General features: G+C 41.7%; 1 long non-coding RNA gene across 2 annotated transcripts in view; it reads left to right on the forward strand.

The window, feature by feature from the left end:
- LOC110341739 overlaps nt 1–20,687 on the forward strand; it is a 39,610-nt gene extending 18,923 nt beyond the window's left edge. The window contains exons 2-3 of one of the 2 annotated variants that reach the window (XR_002383724.2): nt 19,371–19,707; nt 20,170–20,687. This is a non-coding gene — a long non-coding RNA (uncharacterized LOC110341739). Of the gene's footprint in view, nt 1–17,575; nt 19,708–20,169 lie in introns of those variants that run through there. The other variant, XR_005875696.1, reaches the window with a different exon arrangement.
- The last annotated feature ends 4,088 nt before the right edge of the window (nt 20,688–24,775 follow it).

Raw genomic sequence — 24,775 nt, forward strand, 5'->3', positions numbered from 1 at the left:
TTCCTTTGTGCATCTGGAGAAGGTGGAGATTTTCAAACACAATTGTCCCTGAATCCTTTTGGTAGCTCTTGCCTCAGCTGGTCTCTGTCCGACCAATTTTAGATATCAGTGGTTCTGATGTCAAAATCCGGCTGGCTAGCTTAGCTCAGTAGGTGTGCTTTGTGCTGTCTTCATCCTAAACATGGCACCGTTGTTAAGCCTTCCGCCTCTTGAATACTCTCTCTTCAGCTTCCATATGCCCTTCCAGGCAACTTTTCAAACGTCATCAAGGTTTTGCTGACAATCCCCTTCAAGTTCGAGAGTGCTACTACTCCTAGAGATCTGCCTGGCTCCTGCCCACTGTCCAACCCAGAGTGTAGGTGTGGCCAGCTTTTTGTCATTGCGAACAAACACCTGAGGAGTTAAACCTGCAAGGTGGGGAGATATATTTTGGCTCAGAGTTTCGGAAGCTTCAGTCTATGGCTGGTCAGCTCCATCGTTTGTGGGCCTGTGGCAATGCAGAAAAACATCACCGCAGGGCGCTTGTGGCAGAGCCGAGCTGCTCACCTGATGGTGGCCAAAAGGTGCAAGAGAAAGGGTTAAGTCTCGGTTCTAATATCCCCTTCAGTGGTGCGTTCCTCAGCGATCTGACTTCCTTCTACCAGCCTGCACCTGCAGCCTATGTGTTTCCCCAATAGTGCAACACATTGGCGACTAAGCCCTCAGCACGTGAAGACTCTTAAGGTACAGATTGGAGGGCACACTCCAGGTTTTTCTCGACAGTAGTATCCCGCTCCTGAAATTTGTTTCTTATTTTGATAACATGTACCTAAAGTTCACTGTTATCTCCCTCGTCGTCCTTGGTAGGTTAGGAATTAGATTTCTTGGTTGCCTGGTGCTGTCTGTCTGTGGACACTTGATGAAGTTTAAGGCATCAGTGAGGCAGTGATGGAACACCTGCATAGGACATGTAGCTCTACTTTCTAGAAACTTCCTTTACACATCTGGAAACTAGCCATAGCTGTTCCAGGAATCCTCAGCCTTGAGCCATGAGTCTCTCCACAGGGCTTCTCAGAGGGCCTCACAACACAGCAGAGTGAGAATTTGCTTTGTATGACCTTGACTCCACATGGAAACCATACCCTGTCATTTCTAAAGCCACAGCCTATCCTTTATTAGGATGGGATGACACAGTGGCACGGAGGGCAGAGCACAGGAACATTTGGGCTGTATTGTGTGTGCACACACATCAGGGGGAATAACAGAGAGTTGTCTAAAACTTGAACTGTTTAAGCTTTTGCTTGCTGTTCTTCATGAAATGGGAAGGAATTGAATTTTGTGGTTATATCCCCCAAGTCTTTGTTATGTTTTTTGTTTGTTTGAGGGTTAATATTCAAAATATTTAACAACTGGTGTGACATGGGCACTGGTCCAGCAGATGGGACAAGGCTACCAGAGGTAGCTAACGTTATACTTGGCTTTTCCACTTGTATTTGTGTTTCTCAAGAATATATTACTTAGTTTTGAGTGTTAACATTTTTTTCATGAATACTCACACTTATGTTCATTGTCACTGCTATGTATGTTTTGTTGTGAAAATATTTTGATTACAAATCCTCTGACTATGACAAACAGGGTGTCCTTTACATTTTTTTTTTTGCTATTAAAAATGTTGCCAGGAAATCACACATGTCTTTTTCTTGGTGAGCCTGGCAAGAAATATAATACCAGAGAAATTCTTGAATCTCAGAGCACATAGGTTTTCAGTTTTAGAAAGAAATGCAAATTATTTTTCAAGATGGACACAAACTTATATCCCCTACCACTTAAAATAATTTTCATTGCTCAATGTCAATTTTCCCCTTAGATATATAACATGGCATCTTATATTTTCTTTAATTTTTAATTCTTGATTTTTAAGATGATCTTTTTTGTGACCTTGGTTTTGTCCATCTCTCTTTCTTCCTTTTTGAATTCCAGTTTAAGTATTTTACCTGCTTTCCTATTGTTGGTTCTTTTCCCATTCTGCCTACAAGCCTGCTTATGTTTTGTTGGCTCAGATTATTTAACTATCAAAATCCACTGACATTCCTACTCAGATATTTGTTTCCATGGTGATTTCAAATCCTACCAGACTGAGAACCTACCATTATAGTCATTTTCCTCCTTACTCACTCCAGCAACTTCTGACCATCAGTTGGGTGTTTAGACTGCTTACATTTAAGGCGATGATGTGTGTAGGATTAAGTGCCCCATTTTCTTTTTTTCTCATCTAGTTAAAGTTTCCTCTTCTCCCCCTTTTGGTCTTCCTTTAGTTCAGCTGGGAATTAAAACAACAGTAACAAAAAAGTTCCACCTTTAGTCTTGTCTGATCAACATTACTCTGACTGGTGTTTTCACTGTGAGCCTTCTACTGCTCTACCATCACACAACATGAAAACTTGACGCATTCAACAGCAACTCTTACAGACTTCGTGTCTCCTGCTCCACGCAGTGGCTAAGCACTAACCGCAAACGTGACGGGAAGTAATTTGAGATAGATGTGCACATGAGTGGCGTCATCAGGGTAGGGTCAGTGTCTCGATGAAAGAAGACACCAGAGAGCTTGTTTGTCCTCACTCTACACGTACACCTAGGCGAAGCCACAGGATCACCGTACAGGGAAAAGTTGGCTGCCTGCAAGCCAGGAAGGGCCCTCAGCCTCTAGTGTTCTGACTACAGATTTCTAGCCTCTCGAATCGTGAGAAAACAAGTCTGTTGTTTAAATTCACCTCGTCTATACCTGTTGACTATGGTGTGGAAGCCCATGGGGCAGGCACTTTGTAACTATACACCGACTCTTTCTGTCTTCAGTTTTTGTGCCATTATGTTTAGAAATGCCATAAGCTTTACACTGAGTATTATTGTCAGCTATTTTCCAGGAAGTTAAACACACACACACACACACACACACACACACACACACACACAATAAATCTAGTCGTGTTAAGCTACAAGTCACAATTTACTGTGGTCTTTGTTGCGTCTGTGAAGAACGGGGATCCTACACCATGCCATTTTGCCCTTCTGACTGGAGGTAGCATCTTTCCATAACAGTGCTCTGATAATCAGTTCCTGCAGCTTTTTTCTCTTCAAGCATCTTCATTTTTGCCTTTGCTTTTGAAAGACACTTGGAGAGAGGTGGACTGCAACCTCTCCCTCTGTGGTGATGCAACTTCTCTGTAGACGGTCAGAAGAAGTCACCTGGCACTTAGCTCTTTCAATCTGGTTTCTTTTAGAGCTGTCTGTTACTGGCTTTGAGAAATACAAATGTGATATGGCCTTGAGGGATGTGGGTTCATTGAGCTTTTTAGTTCTGTGAGTTAAGAGTGGTTTTCAGGAAAACATTTTGACCATTGTTTCTTTATATATATTTTTTTGTCCCATGGAAGCCTTAATTTGAGTGTGTGTGTGTGTGTGTGTGTGTGTGTGTGTGTGTGTGTGTGTGTGTAGGGGGGAGGAGACTCCCATGATATTCTTATTAGGCTGTCTGACACTGACTTACTGGCACCTAACTTTTTAGTCTATTTCTTTCTATGGCTTGCATAGCTTCTGTTATTTATTAAGGCCCACTGATGCCGTCTGCAGCAATACTTCAATGATTGCCTGCTTTTTGTTGAAAATATGACTGGTGATTACAGATCCACATGATGTTGTCACTCAATGCTGATAGTTCGAATGCTTTGTTCCGTGCTGGCCGATGGCAACATCTTAGTAGATGGTAGCCTAGAACCACAGCTAGGACACTGACAGGGACACTGGCCCTAGTGTTCTTCAGAGACACCCCCTCCCAGGTGCTGTTGCCGCCTGTGCTCTATGTGACTCTCCTATGTGGCTTCAGATCTCCCAATCCCAAGCCGTAGAAACCACTCTTCTGGAATTCTGTCATTTCAGAATGTTTTGCTCATGCAGCCAACACCTTCACACCATGGTACTTGTGAACTGGCCAATTGCGCTACCTGTAACAACTGCCTGGGAAGTCTTCTGGGCTAATTGCAGCTCAGTGTTTTTTGTTTTTGTTTTCTTTTGAAAGAGGGTCTCATGTATTCTAGGCTGACCTCAATCTTGCTATGTAACTGAGGATGGCCTTGAACTTCCAATCCTTCTGCTGCCCCTACCTCCCAGGTGCTGAGATTACTGGCATGTACCACCATGCTTTGTTTCTGTGGTACTGGGGATGGAATTTAGGGCTTTGTATATGCTGGCCAAACATTCTACCAACTGAGCTACATCCCCATCTCCTACTGAGGATGTTTGAACCTCAGATTTTATAAATGCTAAGCTATAGAAGTTCTATATGACTCTTTTGGAAATTTTTTTTGGGGGGGAACAGGGTTATTTTTTGGACCTTCTTCTTCAATCCTGGTCAATTACTGATTGACTTTATAATTAAAAGTCCAAATTAGTGGTAATGAGAGGAACTGAAGTTAAGGAGAGTTATGTACTGACAATGCTAGCGTGGGTTAGAGGAGTAGCCAACACTGAGAGCTAGCGGTGATGTGTGGAAAGGGGCTGGAGAGGAAGCAATCTTGTGTCGCTCCCCTGTGCCTCACTTAAGTAGCCTATGAATGGTCATCCTATGGTAGGAGGCATGCTGGGACAGTTTCCTGAAGTGCTGTTGTAGGAGTAGGGGGTTGATAGTGGGTGAGTGCCATGAATTGCTGAGCCACTGCAGTGCTGTTATGAAGCCTTTAGTGGGGATTAGAGACATGTATAAGAGGGTTATAAAAGTATTAGAGCTCATAGAAAAATATCGGGAAACTAGGACACATCACATAATGTCCCTAAAGAATATGTCCTAAAACAAAAACATACACATGCAAAAAGGGCACTCAGCCGAATGTCAAAGAATTTGGTTGACTTGGTCCACCGAACTACCTGAACTAGAACATGAGACTCAGAAATTTACCTGGAGAGACAGCCAGTCTTTGTGACTCTTCTGGCTGGGAGGCTACAATGCAAACACTCTGAAGCGGCCTTCCTTCGGCAGGTCTGACCGCCGCTAGCCACACTCTGTCGGGTGCTGTGGAACACTTCCTTTCTTGCCCTTTTTCCCCCTCTGCTCTGTCTTCCTTATTTACGTGGAGAAAGTGTGCTTGACTCTCCAAATGGGCATTTCTAGTCTAATCCTATGTGCCATGAGAGGAAAATGAGGGCACTCTGTGGAAGTCTTTTTCCGCAGTCCAGTAGTTTCACCAAAAAAGTATATGAGACAGTAAATTGAGGCTTTCACAGTTGAATTCATGTACATTCTGGAGTAGTATTCTAAGATGGATAAGAATTTTAGACAGGTTGTACCACTGACTTCCAGCAGTCAATATTATGGAAAGGGTTATATTTAGTTACCTTTCTTAAAAGAAAAAAAACTGGAGTTTTGGAAGAATCTTAGGCTTACATAAAAATTAAAAGAACCTATAGAGTTTCTATACAACCTTCATCCCCATAGGGTTTTTATACATCTTTCAGTCAGTTGTCTCAAGCATTAATGTCTTACATTTCTATTTCAAAATTCCATTCATGGTACCACAGTACATTTACTTTCATATTCCTTATGACCGTGTAAATGTAGGCACTTTTCAGTTATTTTTTGTTTTTAAAGATACTGTCAGTCTTGAAGAGCACTGGCCCAGGCTTCCTGTAGACTTCCCTCTACCCTTGGCTGTGCTCATAACCTGGACTGAGGTCATGGGTGTTTGGAAAGGATGCAACAGGGATGAAGTGTTACAGGATGTCCATGTACACTTTTTCAGTGGCACAAAAGGTTTTCATTTTTCCTGAGTCCTTTTCTAAGAATGAAGGTACTAGGTACTATGGAAGTTGGGTTGCACATTATAAGGAAGCACCAAGCTGGTTTCTATGTTGCATTCCCAGCATGAATGTTTATGGGTTTCTACAGTTTGTTTGGCAATCACAGCTCTTCCATGGAGTGTGCAGAGGGCACCACACTGTTTTTTTTTTCTTTTGTCTCCTATTGCTAATGGTGTTGAATATCACTGGGTGTGCTCTCCTTGGCTGTTTGCAGTTCTTAGGACATATGTTTGTTCAGACACTTCGGCTGTTTAAAAACTGGGTTGTTAATAAGTTGCATGAATTCTTTAAAATATTCTGGACACAAGCACCTTGTCACCTTGTTAGATAAATGTTTGTTCTGCCCCCCCACTACACTTTAAAATTTAAGCTTTGATTTTTGTGTACTGGTAAAAATCAGTGTGTCGTCCACCACAACCCGTTGCCCCCCCCGTCATGTGTGCTTTGGATACTGTACCAGAAGTTGCTGAGTTTTGCTGTTGTGTTGACTTCCAGAGGCTTTTTATGTTTAGCTCTTCCATTTAGGTGGGTCTCTGGGAAGGATTAAATGTTCACTTGGTGCTGATTTTTGCATATTGTGTGAAAGAGGGATCCAAACTAATCTTTCTGCGTGCCATACGCAGTGGAGGCTGTCTCTGTGCAGCTTATCTCAGCCCCTTGAGCATCATCACCTTCGAGAAGCTATACGTTTCCTGTCTGTGTGCACTCTGCTCTTGCTTGCCCAACAAGGACCTAAGACCGTGGAGGGGACTCTTTGGACTCTTCTTTTGGGATTGCTTGTCAGTCTCATATTCTTCCTTTCCCACTAGTGTGCAGCATTAATCTTTATCTTCTGGTGTGAGGAGCCCACAATACTGTGGCCTTTTGCTTGAGGTTTAGCTTCTCTGTGCTGCATGGACCTGTGTGCACACTGGTAACAAATCATGTAAATACGGATCTAACCTGAATGTTTGGCTTCTTCCGGGGAACGAGTCACCTCTAGATTTTGCCTCCTTTTTTTTTTATGCTTACTTAATATTCATTTTGAAATTCTTTCTATTTTTATTTTTTAAAAGAATATGGAGTCTCAAATCTTAGCTCTAGGGCTTGTCAAACATAACATCACTAAGCATTAGAGACATTGTCACCTCTCATAGGATTTTATTTAATGATGCTAATTTTCTCATTTTTTAAAAGAACAAATTGCCTCAATTTCCATTTGTGTTTCAAGTTGTCTGAAATAATTCTCTTTCTAGAATTGTAAACTTCTCAGTACAGGACAAATACACAGCTCCCCCATGCCCCTTAGTCTTCTTTCTTAGTTCAATATGAACCCATATTTTCCTAGGCTAGCTGGACAGTATTCATCCTTAGCCTTGGAATTTCTGTCACATTTCTCATGTGTTCACACCCTGTTCACTGATGACCGGAGCCCATCTTTCTCTTGGCTTCTTTCCTCAATTATTGCTGTTTGCTGCAGCTTCAGGTGATGAAACATGAACCACACAACTCAACAAACCCACGTGGAGTTTATTGGGAAAGGGAGAGGTTTAGAATGAGGCTCAGTAGTTGGGGTGGTTGAAACTGGAGTCCTGGAGCTGCTGCTAGCCCAGCTCCGTGTGGCCCCACCTCACCTGGTTTCTGTGCACAGAGTCCTTATACAGCCACTTAATGTGCGCACGACGTAGCCATGCAACGCAGAACCCTTTGAGCTGTCACCATAATGCCAGGATATCAACACTCATCCCCATAGTGCCAACTCCAAGAGATTTCACCTTCCCCTTGAACTGATTCCTTTACCTCCAGAGGTCTGTACCCCACAGGGAGTTGGATATTTGGGTAAGAAAGACCTTGTAACTTAGTCTCAAAGGCACCATATGAACTCAGGAGGATGTGAAAGGCATTCTTGGAATCTATGTAAACATTTAGGAATTGTCTCTGTGCTAATTGGAAAGCACAGGTGAGAGCTATTAGTTCAGCCTGATGGTTAGTAGTATGGACAGGCAGTGCCTGCGCCTCCACCACCCTGGTAGATGACACTATGCCATAGCTTGCTCTGTGGGTCCCCTCATATAAAAAGGAGCTGCCATCTATGTATCAGGCATAGGTGGCTTGAGGTAGTGTGCCCTCCCGTATATGTGAAGGATGGGCCAATAGTTCTTCTAGAGTTTCAATGTAGGAATAAGATGGGAAATAGTTTGTATTAGGTTGAAGTAGAAGATTTGAGATATTGAGGGGTGGGCAGGATTGGAAAGTAAGTGTGGCATCTTCTACTAGTGCCACATGGAGATAAAGAGCTCGGGAAGGAGGAAGAGTTTGTAAGCCTTTAAAAGTTAAGAGATGAGGCAGGCTGTGGTGGGAGCAGATAGTGGGGGGTGACCCAAAGGTTAATTTCTTTGATTCGAGAATAAGGAGCTCAGCAGCTGCTAAAGCATGTGTGCAGGGTGCCAGGTAGGGCAGGAATATGGGGCCCTGAATTGTCAAGACCTCTTACAGCTGACTTAGGGGGCGTTGACCATCTTTGTGGGGGGACAAAAAGCTGGGGTACTGCCACGTCCTGGGGTAGCTGGTTGTTTCATTGCAGTCCAGCCTGTATGGAACTCTGGTGCCTCTTAGACCTTTACATTCATTCACTCAGGAGGCACAGGTGGTTGATTTGAGGGCACCTGGACATGCTTGATGGTCTTTGTGTCTCCAGATCTGTGGCTACCAGCTGGCATTCCTGTAACAACAGTTTTGTGATAATTGGTCCATAGTAGGTAAAGTATTTGAGAACTTACATATAATATACATACATACATACATAATCTGAAAGGAGGCATTTCCTTCTTTTGGACTGATAGTCTGGACAGTTAGAAAACTTGCAAAATTTGGGACTACAATTCTGAGTATTTTGTATTGTCATACTGTCTTGTAGAGTCTGTGTGTTTTTGCTTTTGTTTATTATTATAAATGATTATTATTGATTATTCCCCTTGAGAATATCTTCATGTTTTGGTGTGTGTGTGTAAAATTTTTGAAATCCTGCACTTCTAGCTTTTTTTTCTGGGTCATTTTACCATTTTTCTGTGCATACTCACTATTCTTAGTAGATTCAATGCCACTTGGCCATAACGTGCCAGTTTTGATGGTGCTAATTTCTTTCTTCTTTTTTCCCCTTCTATATCCTGTTAATTTTATCCGAGCAGTTATTTTTGTACTCTGTGTGGTGTTTTGTGATCCTGTGGCTAATTTCCAGCTTTCTCCGGAGTTGAGGCAGATGGTTCTATATCTCTGGGATTTCCTATGCACAGGGTGTTGCTCAGAAGGCTGAAGTTCTTCAGTGTTTCATTCTGACCTTCATATCCAGCATGTAATCAATGGATATTGCTGACTTTCCCCATCCTCCCGCTTTCTTGTATGGGTGATGGTTTTGCTTGTGCTTCCCAGAAAAAAATTGCCATTGTCCTGGTCAGATCTGCCACTCAGTGCTACTTTCTCTGGATTTGCATCCCCAGGACTCATCCTCACCTTCTTTCAGGTGGTCTGTCATTCTGTGCTTGTGGTTGGCTGTTTAATGTTTCTGGTTGATTGTTCTGCTGCCAATGTTTTGTTCATAAGAAATACTTCTATTTTCCCCGTCTTGCTATGCCTTAGGCAATGATGGCTTCCCACTTTGAGTTCGAAAGGAATCCCTTTGCCTCTATTTGCTGAAGGAATTATGGAAAATTGGTGTAATTTCTTCCTTAAATTTTTGGGAGAGAATTCACCAGTGGGTATGAGTGCTTTCTGTTTTATAGGGCCTATTAATTATTGATTCTGCTTATTTAATTAATAAGGGTTATACTTTTTCCCCCCCGCTCATGAATCTCCCTAGGTTGTGTTCTTCAAGGAATTGGTCTATTTCTCTTAGGTCATCAAATTAGTAAGCATACACTTGTTCATGCCTTTATTCACCCTTTTTTCCCCTTTGTAGTGCTGGAGAGTGAATCCAGCAGGGCCTCACACATCCAAACTGAGTGCTCTACCTTTGAGTTATAATTCTAGTCCTCTATTATCCTTTCAATGTTCATAGGATCAGTATTGATGTCTACTCACTCATTTCTGATATCAGCAATTTGTGTCCTGAGTTACCTCATGAGAGGTTTATGATTTTCTTGATTTCTTCAACAAAACCAGGTTTTTGTGTGGTTGTCTTTTTGGGTACTGGTTTTTGATACCAACTTCACTAATTTGTGCTCTAACTTGGATTTCCTCTGCTATCTTTGGAAGAAGGAAACTACTGATTTTTGTCCTTCCTTACAACATATGCATTAAATGTAGCCTATAATTTTATAAATTGCATTTTCAGTTTGTTGGAGATGTAAAACATTCTTTTGGGACTTGTTTCAATTCATGTGTTATTTAGTTTGTTCATTTCTATGTGTATAATACTCTGAGGGGATTGGACCCAGAGCCTTATACATGCTAGACAGGCAATCTACCACTGAGCTACATCTCAGCCCTGTGCCGCATATTGTTCAGACTCAGGCATTTCCGGGTCTTCCAGCTACATTTCTGTTCTTGATCATGATAGTAACTCTTCAGTCTGAGGGCAGGGATTTATGACTTTTAACTTTGTTCAGGTATGTTTTACCATCCAGAAAGTGGTCTAGCTTGGTGAATGTTCCTTCTGAATTTAAGAGCACTGTGTCCTCTGTTGATGTATAAAACTTTCGGCATGAAAGTGCAGTTGAATTCCACTGCAACTGTAGCTACTCTCTGTTGTTATGTTCATTTAGTGGTGTGAATACTGTTGATGTTTTCCACTGGAAGAGTGGGTTCATTCATGTCTTCTAGTATACCTACTTTTTATTCACCTTTTGAGACAGGATCTTGCTATGTAGCCCAGGCTAACCTGGAACTCACTATGTAGCTCAGGCTGGCCTCACACTCAAGATCCTCCTCCCTCACCTTCCTGCATGCTGGGATTACAGGTGTGCACCATAATGCCCAGCAGCTATCTACTAGTTTTTGTATTTTGATGCTTTGTCATTATGCTGATGAATATTAAAGACTTTTTTTGTCTTGTTGGGGAACTATGATTTTATTATGATATAATAATGCCCCACTTTGTCCCTGACAACTTTCCTAGCTTTGAAATCAGCTTTGTCTGAAGTTAATTTAGCTACTCCAGCCTTCTCCCGAGCAGTATAATTGTGGTATATCTCTTTGTTTTTAGCTTTAACATATCTATGTCATTGTCAGAGTAGACTTCTTTGTTTGCCTGCGTGTGTGACTGTGTGTGTACACATGCATGTGGAGGCCAGAGGTTGACACTGGGTGTCTTTCTCAATTGCTCTCCACCATTACAATTATTTTTAAAAGATAGTCTCTCACTGAAATTGAAGCTCATTGATTCAGTTAGACTGGCACCAGGAAGCCCCTGTAATCCTCCAGTCTCAGCTTTCCCAGTGCTGGGATTACAAGCCTGCCCATTATGCCTGGCTTTTTACATGAGTGTTGGGGATCCAAGTCAGGGCCTCATGCTTAGGTAGTGAGTGTTTTACTGACCGAGCCATCTTCTCTGCATCTTTGTTTTTGGAACCAAAGTTAGTTTATTAAAAGACTTTGTTAAGATAGAGAGAGGTTCTTAGGAAAAGAACAATACACAGTGAAGACATGGGTGTGGGCTCTATAGAAGAGTGAAACCACCTAAAGTGGACCTTTTCAGGGAGTGTGTCACTCACTAAATACCTCTCTTTTTTTTTTTTTAGTGACTGTCTTTTAGTTGGCATTTTTAGACCATCGGCATTAGTCGTATAACAATTAAAATAGACTGTTTGCTATTTAACTTATTTCTCTCTATCCATTGTTTCCCTTTTCTGCCACTTCTTCCTTCCTTTGGATTAAGGTGGGCTTTTCCATAATTTCTGTAATTTTATTTTTTAATGTCTCAAGTCTATATTACAATCTAAAGTTAGTTTGCAGCTTGCAGTCCTCACTAATTCAAGCTCACATCCAAAGAGGACTGCACCACTATTTAAGAGTTCTCCAAATCAGTCCCCTTTCCCTTTTCCTAGAAAAATCTTGGATTTGAATGGCTCATTTTGCAAATGGCGTCACTTCATCTTTTTTTCGACATCACTGGCTACCCTCATTTACTCAGAATGGGCCAGATACTGAGCTAAATCATTTATGTGAGCTACCCCATTTGAAGGTTACAGGACACAACTGTTTTTATTCTGTGTCACGTATGGGGGAAACTTTGCATGAATGAAACAACACAGACAATCACACAGCCACACAGTGGAAGAGCCTTGACTGGACCCAGGCAGCTTAGCTCATTACTCAGCCCCCTGGGATCTACATTTCCATTCCTGCAAAGAGCTAATATTATAGATAACCAATTCTAGAATAAGATAAAAACGGAGTGTAGTACAAAAGCTCCGACTTTTTGCCCTCATTATCCTGGCTTTATAAACACTGTTCATCATATTCAAAGCTACAATACCTTGCCTTCCCAGTTTATATCTTGGAATTAACTTCAAAGCTTCCAGTTTTGATAACTGTGTGATTTTTGATTCAACACAGTGGTGTAGGAATAAAATTTAGAAGACAGTAAAATATTCACTTGAGGTTTTTAGGGTTAGTTAGTTTCCTGTTTTAATGTAGTTCCCTTATTTGACATGTGCCTGTTCTACTATGGCCCATGCCATTTTTTTGCATGTCTAGCTGCTGAAGCAGCTATAAGTACTTGTATTTATTTGCCAAAGAGGGATGGGCCATGAAATGTTCTCTTTGTAAAGCGTGTTTTCTGTGGAAGGGGGTGCAGAGCTACCTGGAACATATGATGTAATGCTTTGGCTTGAATTGTGATTTCCTTATTTAATAAAGCCTGAACCTACCCCAGCTCTCTGTTTGTCAAAGGACATCTTCCAGGTGCTGGTGAGGCAGGAGTGTCTTTGTGCTTCTCTCCAGTGACTGCACAGTCACAAGCTGCTAATTGCTCTTGTGCTAGAGTTTGAATCTCTTTCAGTATATTTTCTTAAATTTGGGAAAGAGTCTTTCTTAGCTCCTCCCCTCACTCTTCCTCCTTCATCCTTGGGCCTTGGGATACATTTCAGCATATTCTAGTATGTCATGACAGCAACAATGCAGCAGCTGTCAAGCCACTAGGGAGAAAGTAGCAGTTCTAAAATGTCCCTGGGTCCAAGAAAGTAACTCCCAGTTTAATCACAGGACTGAAGTCAAGAAAATTAAAATCCTGTTATGGTTTTAACTCCAATCATGTGTTTCTGAACCCAGTAAGAAGTGAGAGCGGGTGGGTCTCCTGCTTCACAGAGCTCACAGCACACACCCTGGTGGATATTGCCCTGGAACGTTAAAGTAGGAATGCTGTAGCCATTGACCAGGCTCTCCTTTTTCTTGCTGACTAATCCAAGGCTTCCAGGTTTGGTTAAACTTCAAACTCTGTACTGGTAGACGCCCAGGCCTTCAGAGTGCCACATGTGCAGATGACTTAGTAAAAGCATTGGCGCTGTGGTCACAGGTGGTATGCAACCTGAGACCAGATTGCCTCACACTTGTATATCACTTAGTGGCATCATTGGCTACTGCATTCTTTTGGCATGCCCAAACTTTGGCTTTAACTCTTTAGTATTTTCAGGAGAACAAAAGGAATCTTCCTTGAAGGTCTTTTCTACTGATGGAGTAAGTAAGTACTCCTTTAGTTTAAAAAAATGGAACCAAAGTGAACAAACTAATATGTCTAGGTTCAGTTAGGAGACATGAGAAAGATTACCTGGAGAATGCAAATGCAAGTCACAGTTTAGCAATTAAGCAAACAAATATTATTTCCTTTGAGTAGAATGGTCAGGGAGGGGAAAACATAGGACACACACTAGAAGGTGTGCCAATGGTTAGACAGGCATTGGCTCAGTCCATGTCTTAGAAGCAGAGGTAAAAATGTGATGGTTTTAATTGGAAATGTGTCCATGCTGAAATAATGCTTCATCACCAGATACGTGGCATCACTTGAAGCCATTTTCTTTATGGTTAATCACCACCCAGTGTTCCCATGAAGAAGACACTCCTTTACCCTTAGATTTCCTTCTACTGAGCCTGTCACGGCTGCCTGAGTGTTCTTCCTCACACTCTGTTTCATTTCATTCTTAAATAGACTTGAGAGAGGTTTCACTAGCACAGACAAAACCATTCTTGGTTGCCCAGTAGAGACTTCTGTGTTGCTCTTGTGTTGACACTATGGCTGGTGGGTAACTTGCCTTGCTCACCTATATATGTGGGATGTCTTAACTCACATCTTCCTCTCACATCTGGTGATGACAATAACCAAAACTATTGGAAGACTGCACTGTCCTCAGAGCTGAGGAGGTCACCAGGCTTCTTTCCACATATAAGACGGGCTAGTATATCCAAGGGTTAGGAAAGGGCATTCCAGAGTCCAGCCCCTGCCAGTCATGCCCCATAGAGAGCTCTGAACTTATGGGGGGTTATCAGCTGCAGAATGATATTACCGCTTTGTTAGAAAAATTTCTGTGGGTAATTTACTTGAGAGGTTAAGAAGAAAAAAAAGTCAGCTGTGTTACTAAACCTCTTGCATGAGTCAGCCCCCGACTCCACATTGTAGCTATTGAGGTTCGTTCAGCCATGTTTCCATGTGTTCAGAACTTTAGCCTATTTGCAATCTTGGATGTGGATGGTCAATGGCAGGTGTTTTTGCCTCAGTAAAACCTCATTTCATATTTGTGTCTTATTTTTCTCCAGTCCAGGAGTCATGTCTATCATGTGCTAGACATTCTAGTGGACAGGAAGCAGTCTTTCTCTCTGGTATTTTGTAACCCACTTTCTCCAAGGTGGCTGTAGTCAGAGGATCCACAGGAGACAGGCTTTGATATCCGGAATGGCAAGCAAGGTGCTTGGTTTATCAGAATGTTGCCAAGTGAGGGGCACTCAACTATGAATTCAGATGCTTAAAAACCTTGGGCAGCTCTGGTTGTCTTTTTTAATCAGTTTGGTAAGGTGGTTTTAGGTGGGGGGTGATAAGTAGGGCTTGGCTGGGCCTGGTGGAGTTTAGAAACCAGGGAAGCTTGTTTAGTTTGTGAAGCAGATCTAGGGTGGAAGCTGTCGGTGGTGGGTTTCTCTGGGATGGTCTCTGTCGACTACAGTTCCCATTGCTGTGACAAACAATTTAAGCAAGGTATGGTTCACTTTGACTTGTGGCTTGCTATCAAGGTAGTGAGCGCATGGCTCAGGAGTGACTTTTAGTTGCTGTGGTAGGAGTATGAGGCTGCTTACGTCTAACAAGAGGAGATGAAGTGGGGCTGGGGTATAAACCTCAGTTTCCTGCCCCTCCCCACGATGTGCTTCTAGTTAGGCCCTACACCCTAAAGGTGCTACAATGTCCCAGAACAGCACTTGCAGCTGGGGACCAGTTGTTCAAACACATGATACATATGGGATAGTTTTGCTGCAAGCCAGCCAGATACTTGATTTTGAAGGTGTGATATCTGCATCATTCATGGCCTTTGGCAAGGTATGGCTCTGGTATGGCTTCTTTGGCATGTTGTGGCTCCATTCCTTGGCCTCAACTACTGGTTGTTCTTAAGACTATAGAATAGTCTGTATGGTTGTAGTTCCTGGTTTACACTGCTGACTAAAGAGTCTGTGGTTATTTGTCTCCCATCTTTGGGATTAACATTTGGAGTTCCCCAGTGAGATCAAGACCCAAGCCCAAGTTCAGAAATTCAGAGGTGGGATCCTACCTTCTGGTCCTCAGGGACTGAAGAGCTGCTCCCTAGGGGGTGTGCACCTTGGAGATGTCCCAAGGCCCTTAGGCACATCTTCAGTTCTTCCGACTGCCTTAGAGAATGGCATCAAAAATTAAAACCAAACCAAACCAAACCAAAAAACCCCAGCAAGTACTTCTTTTGTTTCCTGTGGAGGTCTCCTCCAGTAAATCATGGAAGCTTTTTGATTTTTTTTCTATATCTGGTTTCTGGTTCTGTCTGATCCTGTGGAATTCGGATCTGGTGATGTGGGGGTTCTGACTAGGCCTGGCATTCCTGTGTCCAGGGTAAAAGGAGATGTCCTCGTGGTCCACTGGCTAATTCTGGTTAGTTGGAAGTTCAGCCAGAGCCACCAGTTTTTTTTTTTGACTTGCCTTGGGACCCTGAGGATGCCTGAGTGATCCTGGGGGCTGAGAAAATCAGAGAGGCCTGACATCTGAGAACCCATTGGCAGGCTTTCAATGCCTTAGATACACAACATTGCTGAGGAACCTTAAGGGTGTCCCATGACACTGGGGGCCAAGCTGAGGGTTTGCAGAGGCCCAGCATGGGGCATCAAGCATTCTGGGAGCCAAGGAAAGACCCAACCTAACTCTACAAGGTAAACCTGACACTTAGGAAGCCTCTGGTGGGTTTTCAGTTGCATAGGGTGGCAACTGAAAAAAAGCCTCTTACTAAGAAAACTTCTTTGGTTAAGCTGGTGAACCTCTGAATGGCCCCACTTTTATTTTGCTGTGTGTCTTTGTGCATCCCACCTGGAGTGACTTCTGTGGGTTAGTTTCCTTTTCGCTCTTTGTCTCCAGATATGTGTGTGTTCTGTTCCAATTACAGGTGGACCTGGGAGCTGGATCAAACTGTACCTGCTGCCACTCCCACACTGCCAAGCTGGGGCAATGCTGGACTGCCCCGCCCCCAGCACGCTACCCTGTGCACACCTTTTGTGCATGCCCTTTGTCCAGGCCCAAATTCACTGCTTCGGTTTGCCACGGCTGCTTTTGATAGCCAAGGCTCAGAATTCCTGATCTCCAAGCTTTCTGGTCACTGGATTAAGTTTAACAGAGATTCAAATGTCTTTTGGATATGGGTAATGTTTAATACTAGTCATTTAATTGCCTAAAACTTTTACTAAGATATCAACCTTTTATCTGTAAAACTATTGTATACTGTACTTCAGGACTTACATGTTTATTGGATATGGTTAAAATTATAGAATCAGTAACAAAAGTTATCTTAAAGCTCACAATGCAAGGTTAATAATTAGAAGGCTGTGTAGGTAATCTTAAACCAAAGATTCAATCCATCTAAGTCTATAGTTTTGGGCAAATATTAAAATATGCTAAGCTTGCTTTTTAACCCCTGTAGTTCTGCTTCTGCTTGTTTTTGTTAACTGAAATATGTCAACCCTACACATGGTGTTTATACTTCCAGGCTCACCTTGAGGAAGGCTCAAGGCTATACTGGAATCCCAAACACCCAGCATAGTCAGTCACCAGCCAACTAAAGTGAGGGCTATAACCACTAAACACCAGGAACTATGATGCAGCAAGACAATGACCTAAGCAGTCTGACAGAGAACCTATAGGATGCCTCTCCTCACCTGAGGTCTACAGGAAGTCTCTCCTCACCTAAAGTCTATTCAGGATAAAGAGACTGACTTAAGAATGGGTGTCTAGCCCCTCATCTTTGCTAACTGTTTGAAACTTTAGCTATTTTGATTAACTGAGAAATGTTCTTCAATGGTGAACTATGAAGGGTCCAGGAAAGTAAAGTTGCCAGTCTCCCTATGAACTGTAGTTATGATTTAAAGTTTTATTTTGATACTAAAGCTTCAGTTCAAGAATTGTATTTTTTAAGGCTAAACTTAACAGGGATAAAACTATAGTATCTTAATCTTTTTTTTTCTTTTTTGGGGGGTTTTCAAGACAGGGTTTCTCTGTGGCTTCAGAGGCTGTCCTGAAACTAGCTCTTGTAGACCAGGCTGGTCTCGAACTCACTGAGATCTGCCTGCCTCTGCCTCGCAAGTGCTGGGATTAAAGGCATGCACCACCACGTCTCAGCTTTTAGAATCCTAATCTTATAACAGCTATTAACTTGCTGTAAATGGTTAAAGACAATTAAAACATGTAGATTAATAGTCCCCTTGTTTTCTAACCTAATTTTGTATTGATTCTTTGGGAATTTCACATGACGCACCCCAATCCTGCCCATTTCCCTGTCCTCCCATATCTGCCCCTCATCTCAGTAGAGTCCCCCTCAGAAGAAAATTTTAAAAGTATAGAAAAACCAAAAATACCACTTTGTTCCTCTGCCTTTCCTGCATCTCCAACACCTCTTCATTCATCTTAGTGGCATTAGAAGCTGCGGCTGTCAACGCAGGTTACACTTTTGTCCACTCAGCTTTATTTGCAAATGTTCATTGCAGTGGATTGTTCGGTTTGGTTCAAGGCCTCTGGTTTCTAGTACATGTCAATACTGGACCCTCTTTGAAACTCCTCTCAGATATGGAGATCCTGTGACTATGGCTCTGCAGGATCAGTCCCATCATGTACTCTGACAGATCATAAATGGGGTAGATGTTGGGGTGAACCAACTCAGAGCCTTGGATGTGTAGAAGCTGATTTGGTCAGTCTTGGCCACTGGGACCATCCCCCCACCAGGGCCAGCTCTTCCACACTCCTGGTGAGGGGTGGGACCATATCTCCCAAGTGTGGGGCCCACTCTCCTGTGAGGGGCAGGACCAGATCTTCTGCTGCAGGGGCCAGTGAGGGGCAGGTCCAGCTCCCTCAGGGTCAGTGAAGGGTGGTGCTGGTTCAGCATGGCCCTTAGATTTCCACATGCATGGTTCCTATGGCTCCCTGTGGTAACATGGGCCACAGAGATCTACACAGAACCCAGCTGCAGAAGGATCATGGACCCAGACATGGCCCTTGGCAGCAGCTCAGGCCTGGACCTTACCATGGCTCCAGCAGCCATCCAGGCCACCCAGATCAGTATGACCCTAGTAGCAGCTTGGCCCTTGGACACCAATATGGCCACAGGTGGCAGACTAGACCCCAGGCATCTGTGTGGCATTTGGTGGCAACACAGGTCATGGACATTAATGCTGACCCTGACCCTGGTAGGACCAGGGGCCCAGGCTGCAGTTTGGGCTCAGATGTCACCATGACTATAGGTGGTAGTACAAGCCACTCAGATTGGTATGTACAGCTGCAGTTTTGCAGAATCTTTGTGTAACTATGCAAAGATGTGTTGCATTTGTATGGGACCACAGATGTCAACACATGTCTTGGCTGGGGTAGGACCACAGACTCAGACGTGGCCCTTGGCAGAAGCCGGGCCTGAATGTCACCATGGCCCTGAGTGGCAAGCTGGCTACCTACATCAGCCTGTTCCTCACTGCATTTCCTTCTTCAGTTCTGCCTCTCTCCACAGCATAAAGAACTGGTCCACTTCTCTTTCTCTCCCTTTTTCTACCGTATATTTACTCGTCATAATGGTGCCGATCCATCCGGCACCTTGTGGCTTTGCCTGTGGATGTCTTCAGCTGGCTTGGGCTGTGAGAATCAGGACCTGTGGGTATCTTCAGCCAACCCCAGGGTGATAGTTACTTTATGAATGATCAAATTTGGTTTTGCAGATGTAATTCATTTACAGGGACAAGCTTTATTTAGCCTCCTGTATATGTTTTCAAGACTAAACCTACACCAACAAAGTTTATTTAAAATCAAGTATATTTAATATACAGCTCTGAAAACTTTTCTGAGATGTCCTGAATATAGCAAAATCTTACTATTACAGAGATCCTAGCTCCTAGAATCACTATCCTAAGGTCTCCAAAGAAGACAATTGGGGCCTGATGATTCAACCTGGATTGTGGTAATGGGAACCTCTGGGCAAAACTTCCCCGTGCCTCACCTGCTGCAAGGGCCTGAACAAACCAAGAACACTGTTGTACTGACTGCCCTACTCTCAAAGTAAGGTCCATCCCACAGGTTCCTCCCTACAAGAAAATCTCTAAGACCTGGGCCCACCAGCCAAAGCTCGATGCCATCCTGTGTGACAAAGACCTACAACCACTGCCCCCCAGTGATGCCATTAAGACCACTGGAGCCCAGGGCAACAGTCTAGGGAATGGGTAAGTCTGTCATTTTGATTGATACATAGGCCATTTGGATTATATTTCCTGCTTCCTGCTATGATTTATTCTTCTCAGATCTAACAGTGTAGACAGCTAACTGTAGCTTCATCAACCGAGTAGCAGTTGTCTGGTCAAAGCACTTCACATATAAAAACCAGGCCTTACTTTTCTAAGGTTCTTAGGAATTATGTGGTTTTAATATGAACATATTAATAAAACAATGCTAATTATTTAATTCCAACATGAGTGGCTTCAAATTAGCCAGGTAAATGAGCAGTTTCTAAATGGCTCTCATGATACAGGAATTGTGTTGCCATCCACATCTATATTCAAGTGCTGATGTAGATAATTTTTATTTCTTATCTCAAATATTTCCATCTTTTCTCAAGCTTACACTGAAAGTAATTATTTAGAAACATGAATCAGCAGGAACTGATCATTCTGAATTTAATCTCACAGTTTTAATGGAACCCTGTGTAGGAACGCTAAGAAGCATACATGATGACAGGTAGCGGCTGAGGAACTCTGGATCAACCTGAAATGATGTGAGTCACGTTCCTAGTACAGAAGGAGCTTCAGCAAAAGAGACACAAGCCTAGGTGAGAGTTTCTCTCTAAAGAAGCCTCCAACCAACCCAACGTCCAGGCATCCCATGCTGTTTGTGAGAATCCAGGGCCAAGAGTAATTTCTGGAAATGTGCTCCCCTTCTGGGACAGAGGCACAACAAGAATGGTGACTGTTAGGATTCAGACATCTGTACTGGCCTGCCTTTGGTGTTCTGACGGGATACCCCCTCAGCTTCAGCCACTAAGAGCACCACCTGTGTCTATTCACTATATTTCCTTTTAAAAGGGCCCTGGCCACCTCCCATCGCCCCCTCTCTGCTTTCTCCCATTGCTTCTGTGCCCAGAGGCTGGTGGTCTCCTCCTCCTCCTTTTTATGATCCCTCCCCCTAATAAAAAAACCCTCTGTTTGAATTCTGTTGTGGTGTCTTTCTCTCTCAAGCCACTTTTTAAAAATTACTACAGTGACTCTAGAGAGAGATTCTCAGCTGTAGAGATGTGGCCAGAGATTAAATACACCTGGTGGAAGGAGAGACCCAAACCACAAGTTTTCCTCTGATGTCCACCTAAGAATCATGTTACAAGCACCCAGGTACATACATCATCTATACACACATACATATTAATAAATCATGTAAAATTCAAGTGATGCTGAATTATTAGTCTCAGATTGACTTGAGTCTATGATAAAGAGAAAAATAAACAAATCCTGATGTAATTAGCATGTAATATACCTCTTGTTTTGCACCCAATTAGCATATGTGTATTACAGCTTCTGTGTTGATAAAATGAAGAGAACAAAATGTTCATTGATATAATTTCAAATTTCATACTGAAAATGAAATTTTTACTTTTGTATGTATCAAAGAAAAAGAACCTACTGAAATATCTGTCCTCTCCAATGATGTGTTCTGACCCAAATTTTCATTTTGAAACACACTTGACTACAGAAGCAGACAGGAGAATCTATATGATTTCTATTGAGCCTAATCTACTGAAAAAAAACCCAAAAACTATGACTAAGCAATAATTACCAAAATAGAAAGTACAGTTATCCTAATTTTATTTTGTTTTTAGAAAATGGAATATTTTAAAAACCATGGCACACACATGATAATACTTACAATTGCTATTTTATAGCATGCATATAAATGTCATCTTAATTAAATGGAAAAATTTAATGTTTTAGCAGTTTTAATTTGTAATAGTTCCAATAGAGTTCAAATTATTACATATAGTCCATTGAAGAAAAATTATTTCTTAAATAACTTTTAATGACGTGAATGGGTCATAAGAGCAAATTGCTGCCTCCATTTAAGTGGTATAATAGACATAAATTATTCCAAGGTAGAAAATGAGATTCCCAGGGAAACTTTCTTATTTTAAAGATTAAATTCTTTCTTCCAAGGAGTCTCATGATTCATTTTTAATGATTCACAGGCATAACAATTATGCTTGGTGTTTGCATTTGAACCTCAGTTGTTTATCATAGAATACAAAGAAGAGAAAAATAACACCTGGATGTTATAAAATAAACCAATAACAAATTGGCTCATGAAATATTTAATTTGCACATTAATTTACCTACAGCTAAGCAAGGCTTGTCAAACAAATGAAAGCCTCCATAAATATTCCCTGGCTTAGTTATCCATTTGGTCTTTTGTAGAGGGTGGTAAACGTATTATGTAAAAAATGTTGTATAGATGAATGACATTAAACAGCTTTTAAAGCGCTTTTCATTATAACCACTGGCCACTGCTATGCTAATAAAAGTGAAAATATAAAGATAGGACTTTCACAGCTGGACTCGCTTTGTAATGAGATATTAGCTTGTATCTTGTTTACACAGTGGGAAGCTTTAAATCTACCAGAGATGCTGATTAATCAGGAAAGAGCAGAAGATAGCCTATTTATGTCTTGGCTTTCCGACTTCTGAGAGTGAGGCTAGAGCTAGTCACTTATTAGCTTTCATTCAGTTAGACTCCTATGTGATGCATATATAAAAGAGTTTCGTTTTATTGCTATGATAAATCGATAAATACTACAACCAAAAGCAATTCAGAAGGAGGGAAAAGTTTATTTCAGCTTACAGGTTATAGTCTATTATTGACGGAATCAAGGAAGGAACTCAAGCAGGAACGCAAAGCAGAAACCAGCAAGCTAGCTTTCTTCTTCTTCTTCTTCTTCTTCTTCTTCTTCTTCTTCTTCTTCTTCTTCTTCTTCTTCTTCTTCTTCTTCTTCTTCTTCTTCTTTTGTTTTTTTTTTGACAGGGTTTCTCTGTATTGTTTTGGAGGCTGTCCTGGAACTCGCTTTGTAGACCAGGCTGGCCTCGAACTCACAGAGATCCGCCGGCTTCTACTTCCCGAGTGCTGGGATTATAGGCGTGTGCTACCAACGCCCAGTGCAAGCTAGCTTTCTTATACAACCCAGGACCACCTGTCCAGGGAATGGTCCTGTCCACAATGGGTGGGCCCTTCTACATCAATTAATAAGATACCCATTCCCCAGCATGCCTGCAGGCCAATCTGACTTAGGCAATTCTTCATTAATGGCTTCTCCTCTCAAATGATACTTGGCTGTGACAAGTTGACAGTTAAGATAACTAGGACACTCTCACACATATTTCTTCCTTTGTGAAACTTTACTTGAATAAATTAAAAGGTAAATTAAGGGTTTAGTTTTTCTTTTTGATACTCAGTTGTACATAAAGTTTTTCATTACCAGCTGAAGGTTGGCTTAGGACTCTTTCGAAGCTTTTTAATCCCTATTTCCTCAGCATTGATACTGAATGGTTGAAGCAGTGGTTCTCAGCCTGTGGGTCAAGACTCCTTGGAGAGATCAAACGACCCTTTCACAGATATTCTGCATATCAGACATTTACATCACAATCCATAACAGCAACAAAATTACAGTTACAAAGCAGTGACAAAATGATTTTATGGTTATGTTTTTTGATCTAATCTATTGCTCAGTTAACATGTAGTCTCTTCATTTGAAATCTCTTCTTCTTTGTTTAACTAATTTCTGCTGCAATTCACAAATTACTCAGAATGATGATGCTAAATGAAACAAGCCAGATTTGGAAAAGACAGGCATTTCCTCTCTTGTGTGTGAAATTTAGGTGTGTGTGTGTGTGTGTGTGTGTGTGTGTGTGTGTGACATGAAAGTAAAAAGCGGAACATCAGAATGGAAAAACATCTTAAATGGGGAAGGCAAGGTGATAGAATACATGGGCCATTAAGGTAGAAGGAAGAGACAGCTTGATATGGGAAGGGGACCAGAGAAATGGATGGAGAAGGACTATATGAAAAGAGGATGCACAGGAACAAAATATATTAGCACATGTGTATAAAAGCACCATAATAAACCCACTATTTTGTGTGCTAAGTTTTAAATTAAACAATAAAAAAGTACCCTGGGCTACATTTCAAATTCCCTTTATGTCATTAAGCAATATGACTACAGAGATAATGTATAATAAGCCTGTGAGATTATCTAAATGTTCAGGATAGCTTTAAGTAATAGCAAAGCTATAGTTTGCTCTTTGTTGTGAGCACAGAGCACTGAACTGAAATTTCAGGTATTCAATTGTACATTTTCTGTCTTCCCCAAAGCTTATGAACTATTTGAGTGCTGCAAACTTCTTTTGTCCCTTTATTTGCTATTGTAATCTTAACATTCAGAACACATATTGGTAGAAAACTCAAGCGGCTAGTGCATTTGTGTGCATGCGTGTGTATGTGTGTGTGTTTTATAATAAGACATATAAGTAATACTTTACTATACATACTATTATATATACAGTAACACATATAGTTAGATAAGGCATACAACTGTTAATCAGTAAAGAGCAAAAGCAATCCCAATACAATCATAAAGAAAAATAATTTGAATGTTTATAAAAATAATATAGAACTCAATCTATCCAACATTTTACTTTTTAAAAACAAACTGTATAAAACCCTTGTTTGAAAAATTTGAATTAGAAATTAGTTCTATGTTATTCTGTGACTAAAATATAGTAATGTTTAATTATAATTGTCAGGGAAATTCTACTTGTTTTGATATTAAGAGCCTTGAAAAATGTGGCAGCATCTTGAAAGGTTACTCAAGATAAGAAAGTTATTATGATTTTGGTATACAAGGGGAAAATGAGAAAAAAAACCCCGGAAAACTGCAAAGTGGTCCGAATGCAGCGTTTTGACAATACTGTGCGCCTCCAACCGTTTAAAAGAAAAACAAGAGGAAGGTGGGTAGTGGGAAAGAGGAAAGGAGAAGACTCCTGGCTGTGCCAATGGGTGGTTTGTTTGAGACCTTCACTGGGGCATGTCAGTTTGCGAAGTGAAGACACCTCCTCCTCCGTGGTGCTATTGTCAGGTCCACCTATATAGTGACAAAGCAAGAGCATTCCTGCCTGCGGTGGCCAATGCTTAGTAAAACAGAGATAGACTTCAAGGCACTGACTGAGTGTTCAAATGCTTGTAATTTGTTGGCTATGATAT

The sequence above is a fragment of the Mesocricetus auratus genome, unplaced genomic scaffold (assembly GCF_017639785.1).
Source record: "Mesocricetus auratus isolate SY011 unplaced genomic scaffold, BCM_Maur_2.0 Super-Scaffold_6730, whole genome shotgun sequence".
Lineage (NCBI taxonomy): Eukaryota > Metazoa > Chordata > Mammalia > Rodentia > Cricetidae > Mesocricetus > Mesocricetus auratus.